The sequence below is a fragment of the Helianthus annuus genome, chromosome 15 (genome assembly GCF_002127325.2).
Source record: "Helianthus annuus cultivar XRQ/B chromosome 15, HanXRQr2.0-SUNRISE, whole genome shotgun sequence".
Lineage (NCBI taxonomy): Eukaryota > Viridiplantae > Streptophyta > Magnoliopsida > Asterales > Asteraceae > Helianthus > Helianthus annuus.
Window position 1 is genome coordinate 12,625,603 of NC_035447.2, and position 11,912 is coordinate 12,637,514.

The following is an 11,912-nucleotide window of genomic DNA, read 5'->3' on the forward strand; positions in this document are numbered from 1 at the left end:
TTGAGTCGACCGTAGTGTCAGCGGCCTCCGTGGAAAATGGTTCTGGCCCGCCTGACATTGTTTTGGCCAGGAAATTAAGAAACATCAAAAGCGCACTAAAAATATGGCTAAGGGTGGAAAGGGATAAGGTCAATACACTTCAAACTGATTTGGAGTCGAAAATTAATGCTTTAGATATCGTAATGGAACAAAGAGCTTTGTCGGAAGAGGAGAAAGCGCGATGGGTAGAATGTAGGAAGCAGGTGGAAGAGATAAAAACTAATAAGGCATGCGAATTAAAACAAAAAGCAAGGGTGAAATGGGCAGCAGAGGGCGATGAAAACTCAGCTTTCTTCCATGGGATTATCAACCAAAATAATGCAGACAAAAGATTGAATGGAATTTTGGTGAACGATGAGTGGGTTACGGACCCCACAAAGATAAAATTGGAGGCAAGAAAGTTCTTTGCATTTAAATTTCGGGAACCCATGAAACCGCGCCCACATTTCGTGTGTCCTAACCTTAAAACACTATCGTCAGAGGAAGCCAGCTCATTGGTAGCTCCGTTCAGCATACAAGAAATAAAAGACGCAGTTTGGGAGTGTGGCAGTGATCGGGCCCCAGGACCGGACAGTTTCAACTTTCGTTTCATCAAACATTTCTGGGAACTTTTTAAGGATGATTTGCAAAATGTCATGAATAAGTTTCATGAGGATGGGGAGATTAGTAGAGGCTGTGGTTCTTCTTTCTTGGCTTTAATTCCTAAGAATCTGGATCTGCTTTATTTCCAAGATTTCCGGCCGATTAGTCTTATTGGGATTATCTCCAAAGTTATCTCAAAAGTGCTCGCCAGTAGAGTAAAGAAGGTGGTCGCATCCGTTGTCTCAGAATTCCAGTCAGGTTTCTTGGCTAACCGGAATATACTTGATGGGCCTTTGATACTTAATGAAACAATCTCTTGGGCAAAAAAGGCTAAACGCCAAGCCTTTTTATTCAAGATTGATATAGAGAAAGCTTATGATTCCATTAGCTGGGTCTTTATTGACTCGGTTTTTCAACAGATGGGCTTTCCTCCTAAATGGAGGACCTGGATACAAGGCATATTAAAATCCTCTAGAACATCGGTATTAGTGATTGGTTCTCCGACACTTGAGTTCCAAAGTTATCGTGGTGTCCGTCAAGGGGATCCTCTATCCCCTTTTATTTTTATCATTGCTATGGAAGCCCTAACGGGTTTTATTTCAAAGGCTAAAGAGTTAGGGAGCTATAATGGGTTGCAATTACCTAATAATGGTCCGAATCTTACTCATCTAATGTACGCTGATGATGTGGTCTTTATTGGGGAATGGGGCGAAAACAACATCCTCAATATCTGTCGCCTTATGAGGTGTTTCCATCTCATATCTGGTTTAAAAATAAATCATAATAAGTCAAGCCTATATGGGATAGGGGTGGATGAGATGTTAGTAGAGAATGCGGCAAACTCAATAAGGTGCTCTGTCGGTAAATTTCCTTGCAGATACCTTGGTCTTTTGGTAGGTGTAAACATGAATCAGTCGAAGCATTGGAAGGGAGTGGTGGATATTTTCAAAACTAGATTGTCCAAATGGAAATCTAAGGTCCTTTCTTTCGGTGGTAGATTGACGCTAATTAAATCTGTTTTAGATAGCCTCCCGTTGTATTTCTTCTCCGTTTTTAAAGCTCCGAAATGCATCCTCGAAACTTTGGAAGCTATTAGGAGGCGGTTTTTCTAGGGGGGGTGATGAGGCAAAGTCAAAAAACGGCATGGATATGTTGGGAAAAAACAATTGGGCCTACCGATAAAGGGGGGCTGGGTTTGGGCTCGTTAAGAGATATGAACATCAGTCTGTTGATGAAATGGTGGTGGAGGTTCAAACATGAGGAAGGCAGTTTGTGGCATAGGGTGATCTCAGCTTTTCATCATAATTCGGTCTCATGGTCATATCTTCCAGTTCGAACCGGTTTAGCAGGCACTTGGAGTGGGATCTGTAAAGTAGAAAAGGAGTTAAATGAGTTAAATATAGCACCAGGGCTTCTGATCAAAGGAAAAGTAAATGACGGCAACTCAATAAGGTTTTAGGTCGATTTTTGGTTTGGGAATTGTGTTTTAAAGGACAAATTCCCAGATTTATTTCGTCTAGAACAGAAGAAAAATGCCTCCGTTGCTTTGCGTTTAACCGGGTGGGAGTGGAAGAGAGTCCCGACTTTAGACTTCAGACTCGGAATTAGATCAGCTACATCAGCTTAATAATCTCATTAGCGGATCAATGACTATGGCAGGTAAGGATAAGTGGACATGGGATCCCGACAAAGAGGGTGTTTTTTCCATCGCATCGTGCCGTAATCTCCTGTCAAGACACTCGGTTCCATACTGTCCGTTCGAGTGGATAAAGTGGGTTCCAAAAATGTAACACCCCAAATTTATTTTAACATAAGAATAGGTAAAATCATGGAAGTGCTTGAATTAAACATTAAACAAGATTAAAGGGGGGCAATATGAAAAATTATAACTTAATAGGGTTTAATTATATTTTAACTAAAGTTAAAACATTCTGTACGTGTGGGATCGATCAAGGGCAGGGGAAAAACAAGGGTTACCTTGTTCTTGCAAAAATTCACCAATTGACAAGGAGAAATCAAGGTTTAATTGCTGCATGTGCTAAAACTTCAAACATCTAAGTATATCTAGTAAAGTGGTAAGCTGAATTTTTGATTTTGGTGATGTTTATAATTAGGGTTTCGACCCAATCATGAAATTGTGATATGATTTGTGTTGTTTAGATGTTAAGGATACTCCCTAGAGTAGAAATCATGCTTGATTTTAGTTAATTGAAAGAAAGCCTCTAAAAACCCACTTTGTGAAATTATGATTATGAATATGGGGATTATAGGAATGATGAACAAATGTAATTTTACATGTAAATCAGCTTGTAGTACCCCAAAGGCTAGTTAAATTGATGTAGATAAAAGAAATTGTAAGAAATAGATTGAGTAATGATGATGTATAGGATGGAATAGCAAGTTATGCTTTAAATGTTGTACACTATGCTTTATTAAGGTAACGCCTACTAGGTGCTCGATGAAATGCTTGAATGAGTAGTTATGTGTAAAATTGGAAAAATGATGGAATGAAGTTTGGGTACTAAATGAATGATTGATCATGTTGATTTAGGTGTAAAGGAAGAAGGCTCGAATTCTAAGAAGCCGGAAGGATCACAAGACCGAGGTATGATCCGTTTCATACGAAAGTTTACTTTTTATTTATTCGTTAGTAATTATATTGAACGACCCTTGTTATGAGAATTATCCTATGTTTTAGTTATTTGCGATGTTAGTAAAAGAATGGTAGATCCCTTGCGGATTCGTTTATGCTAAAGAAGGATTATGCTAAGTTATGCAAACCGACCGGTCCTTACGACTAGGTCGAGTAAGGATATGAGACCATCCGTCTAGAACGGGTGGTCATGTAAGCAAAATCGTATGCAAAAAGGTTCAATCCGTTATATGGATAGAACGAGAGATTTTAAGTTGAAAGCAAATAACCCAATGTTATCGGGTCGAATGCGAAATGCTTAAATTTCATTATGAGATTGTATGCCATACCCACTAGATGGGTAATCGAATGCGTATAAGAAATGGAAGTATATAGATGATTGTAATTACCATGTTGGTATTGTGGACTAAATAAGCGCCTTTACTAACTTTTTAAAGTTTGATGTTTAATGTAGGTAAATCCTCGACTTAGGCGATTGGACGACTTGGAACGTGCACACTTGGTTTACGCCCGCTTCTCGCTTCCGTTGTTAAGCCTTTTTGGAATGGGTTAAGTCTTGGTCTTATGTATTTAAGTCTAGGTAGTATGTTGACATCTTTGTCGTAGGGTAAAATTTGGTAGTTGGAGTCATGTCGTGACCAATGTGGACTTTGTTTGTTTTGGGTTTTTGTCAAAGATGCTTAATGTTTAAGTTTGGTTTGTAAAACAGGTGGTTAATGATGTTAAACGAATAGGCCATGTTGAAATTTTCAAAAATATTTTCCTACTTATTTGTACGTATTTAATAGTAGGATTGGGGCGTAACAAGTTGGTATCAGAGCCTAGGTTTGAGGGATTCGAGCTGGAGTAATAGCGCTTGAACTCAAACCAATGGCTCTCGCGAAGGTGTGCTCGTTCCGAGATCGTCAACGAGGTAAAGTTTTAAATATTTGTTTAGTATGAGTATGTATAATGCGTCACGAATGAGTTTTGAGATTGAGTATGCTAAGAAGTTACAAGATGGGTAAAATAAGAAGCCCCTGGACCCGGGTAGCTGAAAATATACTCGGGAAATGGTCGGAAAAGACTAAAATGAGTCCAGCATCGTTTCAGCAGAGGAGAGGCCGTCGCCGACGGGCCTCTGGCCGTCGCCGACGCCCCCCATGTGCCGACGCCTTACTTACCTGCTTACGGGTGAAGGTGGCCGACGCCACAATCCTGAACCCGTCGCCGACGGGAGGCTAGACCGTCGCCGACGGCTAGCGGAAGTCTGGTTCGCTGAAATTTTTCAATTAATGTCATTTTTCATATTTCGAGTTCCCGAATTATTTGAAAGCCTATTTTTAGTCGGGTAAGGCCCATATAAGACCTAAAAGGATAGATGTAACCACGGATAGAGGTTACAGTCGAATGAAACCATAAAAGCCGAAAGTAATATGTCGAATAATATGGACGAATGGAGGAAACCTTAAAAATGGATAAAGGCTTAAAATGTGAAAGTATAAATGAAATGAACACGGGATTGACGAATTACGATATATGGAAAGCTTATGATTTGTATTAAATGAAATGTAACATTGTGTAAATGGCTGATGCAAGAAACGTCAATGAGGATGATGACGCAACTCGGCAAGAAGCGTTTAACAATAGGGTTACGGAGGTGGCGGAAGGGGTTATGCAAGCCCACCTTCCGCGATTAGCTCAAGAAGTGGAAAGCCGGGTTTTGGGAGTCGTAGATGCTATGATGACCAGTAAGATCGAGGAATTGAAAGAACTAATTGAGGGGTCTAGAAGTAAAGGCAAGGAACGACGATGCACGTATAAAGACTTTATGGCGTGCAATCCGGCAACGTATGATGGTAAAATTGATCCGATCGCATGCCAAAGATGGATTTCAAACATGGAGGCAGTGTTTATACGAAGCCGGTGTGATAGAGAAGATCAAGTGATGTTTGCTACGGGTCAACTCACCCTCCAGGCAAAAGGCAAAAGACTGGTGGGATGCGCATAGCAAGGAAATAGGCGAAGAAAGACTCCAAACGATGACCTGGCAAGAGTTTAAGGATCCCTTTATGAAATATCACTGCCCTCAGTCAGCCATTGATAAGATTCAAGAGGATTTCTTACGTCTCTGACAGAAGAACGAGACGATAAATGAGATATCAAACACTTTCTTGGATAAGATGAAGTTTTGTGGAGAGTTTGTGCAAACTGAAAGGATGAAGATTAACCGCTTTTATGGCGTATTAAAGGCATAATTTAGGGAGTTCATCACTCCCTCGAAGTGTGAAACTCTTGATGAGCTCATCAATCTAGCGCGGGATAGAGAAATCGAGATCAAGAGGCAAGAAGAGCGTGGAGAAAAGAGACCCAATGAAAAAGGTGGAAATTCGACCCCGACCAAAAAGGGGAAGTATCAAGAGCAAGGAAGAAAGGATAAGTCGAAGAGTGGTATCACGCCGTGCAAGACTTGTGGAAAACTTCATACGGGGGAATGTTTGTTAGGCAAGAAAGGGTGTTACAAATGCGGTAAGGAGGGACACTCATCTTATCAATGTCCGAGTAGCCCAAAAACTTGTTTCAACTGTTTCGAAAAGGGGCACATCAAATCTGAGTGCCCGAAACTCCAGCAAGAGTCGAAGAAGGAAGATAAGAAACAAGAAGGTTCTAGTGCCAAGGGTAGAATGTTCCAAATTACATCCGAAGAAGCCAAGTCTCACCCGAATGTGATTTCAGGTATCTTTTTACTAAACTCCATACCGGTTTATGTTCTATTCGATACTGGAGCTACTATGTCATTTATTTCGAATGAAATTATACAACATCCGTCCTTTAAGATCGAACGAATGCCAATGCCTTTAGAAGTAGAAATCGCCGATAGCAAGATGTATATGTTACATGAGGTTTGTAGAAATTGTAAATTCACTATAGAAGATGAAGAATTTGACATCGACCTGATACCCATGGTTTTGGGGGAATTTAAAATGATCGTGGGGATGGATTGGTTGGCGCGACACCATGTGGAGATTAACTGTGAAACTAAAGTGATGGTTATTCAAGCTCCAAGTGGAAAACAATTAAGTATTCAAGGAGAGAGAAACGTGGAAACCAAGTTGTGTACCTTGGTCCAAGCTTATAAGTACGTACTTAACGGGAGTAGAGCATACTTAGCTTATGTAGGAGATGCCCGACAAACCCTCCCGAAGCTTGAAGACGTTGAGGTCGTGAACGAATTTCCGGATGTATTTCCGGAAGAACTGCCGGGACTTCCTCCCGAAAGGGAGATAGAGTTTCGCATCGAATTAAATCCGGGTGCGAAGCCTGTTGCGAAGGCTCCCTATAGACTTGCCCCCACCGAGATGCGAGAATTAATGACACAGTTGCAAGATCTTCTAGATAAGGGTTTCATACGCCCGAGTGTGTCGCCTTGGGGAGCACCCGTCCTTTTTGTTAAAAAGAAAGACGGGTCGATGCGCATGTGCATCGACTATAGAGAATTAAACAAACTGACCATAAAGAACCGCTACCCTTTACCTAGAATTGACGACCTTTTTGATCAATTACAAGGGGCGAGCTGGTTCTCCAAGATAGACCTGCGTTCGGGGTACCATCAAGTTAGAGTACGGGAAGAGGATATTTCAAAGACTGCATTTAGAACCCGTTATGGGCACTATGAATTTCTAGTCATGTCGTTTGGGTTGACGAACGCGCCGGCTGCATTTATGGATCTTATGAACCGGGTGTGCCGACCCATGTTAGACAAATCAGTAATAGTATTCATAGATGATATCTTAGTTTATTCGCGAAGCAAAGCTGAGCACGCAAGGCACTTGCGAGAAGTACTCGAAACTCTCCGCAAGGAGAAACTTTACGCAGAATTTTCAAAATGCGCCTTCTGGCTCAGGGAGGTGCAGTTTCTAGGCCACGTGATCAATGCGGAAGGTGTTTTAGTGGATCCATCAAAGATTGATGTTGTAATGAAATGGGTTTCTCCGAAAAGTCCGACTGAGATAAGGAGTTTCCTAGGCCTCGCGGGATACTATAGGCGGTTCATACAGGATTTCTCGAAGATAGCTCTACCTCTAACCAGACTGACGAGAAAGAAAGAAAAGTTTGTGTGGGGTAAGGAACAGGAAGAGGCTTTTCGTATACTGAAGGAGAAATTGTCGAGTCCTCCGGTCCTGACGTTGCCAGATGGAACTGAAGATTTGGTTGTTTATTCAGATGCTTCCCATCAGGGGTTAGGTTGTGTTTTGATGCAAAGGGGAAAGGTTATTGCTTATGCGTCGCGGCAACTAAAGCCTCACGAGGTGAACTACCCAACACACGATCTGGAATTGGCAGCAGTAGTGTTCGCCTTAAAGATTTGGAGACACTACCTATACGGTGCGAAATGTACAATTTACTCGGATCATAAGAGCCTCAAGTATTTCTTTGAACAGAAAGATTTGAATATGAGGCAACGAAGATGGCTAGAACTTATCAAAGATTATGATTGTGATATCCTCTATCACCCGGGGAAAGCAAATGTGGTAGCCGATGCGTTAAGCCGAAAAGAGTATCCGTCTCCTCTCCGTGTAAAGTCCATGAAGATGGTAGTTACGCCACGATTACTTGAAACGATACGGGAATCTCAAAGAAAGTCTCTTGGAGCAGAAGACTTAAAGAAAGAAAGATTAAAAGGCGTTATTGATAAATTAGAAGAAAATTCGACCGGACTCAAGACGCGATTCGGCCGAATTTGGATACCCCGATTTTGTGAAGTCAAAGCCGCACTACTCGATGAAGCACATAAGTCACGATATTCGGTCCACCCTGGGGCTACAAAGATGTATCGAGATTTAAAAACCAACTATTGGTGGCCGGGCATGAAACGCGATATCGTCAAGTATGTCGCAAAATGCTTAACGTGTTCTCAAGTGAAGGCAGAACACCAAAAGCCTTACGGAGAATCACAACCATTGGGGATACCGTTGTGGAAATGGGAAGAACTAACGATGGATTTAGTAACCAAGCTTCCAAGAACGAAAAAGGGGTATGATACAATATGGGTAATCGTAGATCGACTTACGAAAAGCGCCCACTTTCTACCCATTAAAGAAGCTTATTCTTCCGAGAAAATGGTGGAAATCTACATGAACGAGGTCGTGTCTCGACACGGGGTGCCCGTGTCAATCATCTCGGATCGTGATACTAGATTTACCTCTCGCTACTGGCAAAGATTTCACGAAAGCGTGGGAACGAGATTACACATAAATACCGCCTACCACCCTCAAACTGACGGCCAGTCAGAAAGAACCATTCAAACACTTATTGATATGTTGAGGGCGTGTGCCTTAGATTTTGGGGGAAATTGGGATGACCATTTACCACTAGTGGAATTTTCTTATAATAATAGTTACCACAGTGGCATTCAAATGGCACCATACGAATTATTATATGGGAGGAAGTGTAGAACTCCCGTATGTTGGGGTGAAGTGGGGCAAAGGGAGCTCGCGCCAATTGATTTAATAGCAATGACAAATGAAAAGATTGAATTGATTAGGGCTCGTTTGAAAGCTGCCCAGGATCGACAAAAAGCTTATGGAGACAAGAGAAAGCGTCCTATTGAATTTCAAGTTGGAGATTTCGTTCTGTTGAAGGTGTCGCCATGGAAAGGCATAATCCGTTTTCGTAAACGGGGTAAATTAGGTCCTCGGTATATTGGGTCGTTTAAAATCTTGGCTCGTGTTGGAAGGGTCGCTTATCGATTAGAATTACCGCCTACCCTAGACGGAATTCACAATACCTTCCACGTGTCGCAATTGAGAAAATGTCTTGCGGATGAAACCGCGTTAGTACCTCTCGATGACATTGAGTTGGACGAGGGGTTGAATTATGTCGAAAGACCAATAGCCATTAAAGATGTCAAGGTAAAGAAGCTCCGCAACAAGGCGGTCCGACAAGTGTTGGTACAATGGCAACACCGAAAGGGTTCGGAACTTACATGGGAATCAGAAGATGAAATGCGAAGATACTACCCTTTTCTCTTTGGTATGTCAACATTTAAATTGTTATGTATTCAGGTTTCGGGGACGAAACCTCTTTTAAGGAGGGTAGAATTGTAACACCCCAAATTTATTTTAACATAAGAATAGGTAAAATCATGGAAGTGCTTGAATTAAACATTAAACAAGATTAAAGGGGGGCAATATGAAAAATTATAACTTAATAGGGTTTAATTATGTTTTAACTAAAGTTAAAACATTCTGTACGTGTGGGATCGATCAAGGGCAGGGGAAAAACAAGGGTTACCTTGTTCTTGCAAAAATTCACCAATTGACAAGGAGAAATCAAGGTTTAATTGCTGCATGTGCTAAAACTTCAAACATCTAAGTATATCTAGTAAAGTGGTAAGCTGAATTTTTGATTTTGGTGATGTTTATAATTAGGGTTTCGACCCAATCATGAAATTGTGATATGATTTGTGTTGTTTAGATGTTAAGGATACTCCCTAGAGTAGAAATCATGCTTGATTTTAGTTAATTGAAAGAAAGCCTCTAAAAACCCACTTTGTGAAATTATGATTATGAATATGGGGATTATAGGAATGATGAACAAATGTAATTTTACATGTAAATCAGCTTGTAGTATCCAAAGGCTAGTTAAATTGATGTAGATAAAAGAAATTGTAAGAAATAGATTGAGTAATGATGATGTATAGGATGGAATAGCAAGTTATGCTTTAAATGTTGTACACTATGCTTTATTAAGGTAACGCCTACTAGGTGCTCGATGAAATGCTTGAATGAGTAGTTATGTGTAAAATTGGAAAAATGATGGAATGAAGTTTGGGTACTAAATGAATGATTGATCATGTTGATTTAGGTGTAAAGGAAGAAGGCTCGAATTCTAAGAAGCCGGAAGGATCACAAGACCGAGGTATGATCCGTTTCATACGAAAGTTTACTTTTTATTTATTCGTTAGTAATTATATTGAACGACCCTTGTTATGAGAATTATCCTATGTTTTAGTTATTTGCGATGTTAGTAAAAGAATGGTAGATCCCTTGCGGATTCGTTTATGCTAAAGAAGGATTATGCTAAGTTATGCAAACCGACCGGTCCTTACGACTAGGTCGAGTAAGGATATGAGACCATCCGTCTAGAACGGGTGGTCATGTAAGCAAAATCGTATGCAAAAAGGTTCAATCCGTTATATGGATAGAACGAGAGATTTTAAGTTGAAAGCAAATAACCCGATGTTATCGGGTCGAATGCGAAATGCTTAAATTTCATTATGAGATTGTATGCCATACCCACTAGATGGGTAATCGAATGCGTATAAGAAATGGAAGTATATAGATGATTGTAATTACCATGTTGGTATTGTGGACTAAATAAGCGCCTTTACTAACTTTTTAAAGTTTGATGTTTAATGTAGGTAAATCCTCGACTTAGGCGATTGGACGACTTGGAACGTGCACACTTGGTTTACGCCCGCTTCTCGCTTCCGTTGTTAAGCCTTTTTGGAATGGGTTAAGTCTTGGTCTTATGTATTTAAGTCTAGGTAGTATGTTGACATCTTTGTCGTAGGGTAAAATTTGGTAGTTGGAGTCATGTCGTGACCAATGTGGACTTTGTTTGTTTTGGGTTTTTGTCAAAGATGTTTAATGTTTAAGTTTGGTTTGTAAAACAGGTGGTTAATGATGTTAAACGAATAGGTCATGTCGAAATTTTCAAAAATATTTTCCTACTTATTTGTACGTATTTAATAGTAGGATTGGGGCGTAACAAAAAAAAGTTAACATCTTCGGTTGGCGAGGGTTTCAAGATAGGCTTCCAACTCTTAAAGGTTTGAAGAAACGTAACATATTTCACGGTTCTACATTGTGCAGCTTATGTGGGGAGGCCGAAGAGGATGCGGAACACCTTTTCATCTCTTGTTATGTGGCAGCCGTCCTATGGCAAAAGGTTAGCGTATGGTGTAATATTCCCCAAATCTACGCGTTTAATATGAAAGATTTGTTTCAAACGGGAAGGAACTTGGCTGTATCAAATCATAAGAAGGAGTTGGTCCGGATGATTATTTTGGTAGCATGTTGGGTGATTTGGAAGACGCGAAACGAGCTGGTTTTCTCATGGTGCCGTCCAAATATTGATAAGATATTTGGAGAGTTGCAAGCTATGTCCTTTCTATGGTTAAAGAACCGGGCGAAACAATTCAATTTTGAGTGGAATAATTGGGTAAATTTTTCGGGCTTTGAGTAATGTAAATCAGGTACTATAGGGCATATGTGGGGTTTACATTTTGTGTTTAGAGTCTTGTAAACATTGAATGTAATTTTGCTGGGTATAAAATGTCTTTTGCTGTTAAAAAAAAAAGGTGTTATGATAATACATATATTAAAAGATAGGAAAACCTCATAAGTTCATTTTTAAACCCATTTCAAGTCATGATGATTAATCAAGAAATCTTCGGGTAAATAGTCTCCAATTGCTATATATTTGTTTGCAGTGTTTGTTATACTTGGATTTATTAGATCAAGAGGCTTTCTAATGCCATAAAGAAAATCTATAAATTATTGTATATTGATTTGGATTTATTAGATCAAGAGGCTTTCTAATACCATAAAGAAAATCTATAAATTATTGTATATATTGATTTTACAAGTATCTA

The 11,912-nt window shown here is 40.1% G+C and overlaps 2 long non-coding RNA genes across 2 annotated transcripts; both read left to right on the plus strand.

Moving 5' to 3' along the window:
- The first annotated feature begins 2,566 nt into the window (after positions 1-2,566).
- Positions 2,567-3,980, plus strand: LOC110914797. The gene is made up of 3 exons (XR_002578602.2): positions 2,567-2,696; positions 3,173-3,226; positions 3,729-3,980. It is a non-coding gene; the product is annotated as an uncharacterized LOC110914797 (long non-coding RNA).
- Positions 3,981-9,515: 5,535 nt separating this feature from the next.
- LOC110914798 lies at positions 9,516-11,581 on the plus strand. The gene is made up of 3 exons (XR_002578603.2): positions 9,516-9,645; positions 10,121-10,174; positions 10,677-11,581. It is a non-coding gene; the product is annotated as an uncharacterized LOC110914798 (long non-coding RNA).
- The last annotated feature ends 331 nt before the right edge of the window (positions 11,582-11,912 follow it).